The sequence below is a fragment of the Argentina silus genome (genome assembly GCF_951799395.1).
Source record: "Argentina silus genome assembly, contig: scaffold_913, whole genome shotgun sequence".
NCBI classification, from domain to species: Eukaryota; Metazoa; Chordata; class Actinopteri; order Argentiniformes; family Argentinidae; genus Argentina; species Argentina silus.
In genome coordinates this window covers 7,501-8,924 of record NW_028152807.1, presented here as the reverse complement: position 1 = coordinate 8,924, position 1,424 = coordinate 7,501, and the positions used below count along the sequence as shown (strand labels likewise).

Genomic DNA, 1,424 nt, shown 5'->3' with positions numbered 1-1,424 from the left:
CCCTCTCCCTCCCCCGCCCGGTTTCCACCCGTCCTGCTCGAAGAGGAGCGGCTCCTCCTTCCCTTTCTTCTCCGCCCCTCCTTTTCCATCCCTCCATCCCTCCATCTCTCTGCTGCAGCAGGAGGGGCTCCTCCAGGGCCTTGTACAGGGGCTCGGACTCCTGGGGGGGGCGGGGGAGGGGGCGGGGGGAGGGGCCTGTCTCGGTAGCGGTCCCCCCGGTCTCCCCCTCGCTCCGCCCACCGCCGGTTCCGCCCCCGCCCCCTCGTTTTGGCGCGGACAGCGTTGCCCTGGGGGCGGGACAAGGTGCCCTGGGGGGCGTTGTCAGGGTGGCGTGGGGGGCGGGCCTGGACCTCCGGCAGCGGCGGGGGTGGGGTGTGTCTGCCTCTCCTGGTGGCGGCGGCTCTGCGTCCCGTGGGCCGCCCTCTCGTCTTGCGGGCGTGACGACTGCGACAGCAGCTGCGTGGCGTCTTGCGGGCGGGCCGTGAGCCCAGCCCTCCTGGGCGTGCATGTAGGACGCCGCCGTTCACGGCCGTCATCGGCGCTGGGGCGGAGGCGGGCCCGTCCTGGAGGTGCGGCGGGCCCACCCGCCACGGCCCCAGCTGTCATGCGGGCGCGTCAGGGTGGCGTGGGGGTGTGTCTGCCTGTCGTGGGGGCGGGCCAGGCTGCCGTAGCGCTCCGAGGCGGCTCCCGCCACGGCTGCCGCCGGCCGCAGGTTGCTCTGCACCAGCTCCGAGATGATCATCTTCTCCAGCACCGCCGCGTCCGAGAGGTTCCGGCGCATTCCGCCCGGCTCGGGCCCTGCCCCCGTGGGGAGTGAGGAGGGCGGGGGCCGGAGATGTCCTCACCCCCTCCTCCTCCCCCGCCCCCGGCCCCTCCTCCGCCTTCTCTCAGGAGGTCCGTGCTCCCCCCGACCCCGACCCCGACGCCCCCCCCCTGGTCGCGGCCCCCCTCCTAGGCCCTGCAGGGTGAAACTGTTGGCGCTGTATCCCCCGTTGAGACACACGCTGTCCATCCCACACGACTCCTGGCTCTTGGACAGGCCGCCCTCTGGTGGTAGGGAGAGAGAAGCGCACACAGAGGGTTTTAGACTATGTGACTGTGTTAGTACAGAGGTTTTAGACTATGTGACTGTGTTCGTACAGATGTTTTAGACTGTGTTAGTCCAGAGGTTTTAGACTATGTTACAGTGTTAGTACAGAGGTTTTAGACTATGTTAGTGTAGAGGTTTTAGACTATGTTAGTGTAGAGGTTTTAGACTATGTTACAGTGTTAGTACAGAGGTTTTAGACTATGTTAGTGTAGAGGTTTTAGACTATGTTAGTGTAGAGGTTTTAGACTATGTTAGTGTAGAGGTTTTAGACTATGTTACAGTGTTAGTACAGTACTTCCTGAATCAGGGCAAGGAAGGTAAACAGAAGGAAAGG

General features: G+C 64.5%; 1 pseudogene across 1 annotated transcript in view; it reads right to left on the bottom strand.

Annotated features, from left to right (window-relative positions):
• Nucleotides 1–28: 28 nt before the first annotated feature.
• Nucleotides 29–1,424, bottom strand: part of LOC310824615 (adhesion G protein-coupled receptor L1-like) — an 8,893-nt pseudogene continuing 7,497 nt past the window's right edge. Inside the window, exons 15-16 of the transcript in view lie at nt 592–1,047; nt 29–496 (exon numbers count right to left, since the gene is read on the bottom strand). The product of the transcript in view is annotated as an adhesion G protein-coupled receptor L1-like (transcript). The remainder of the gene's footprint in view (nt 497–591; nt 1,048–1,424) is intronic.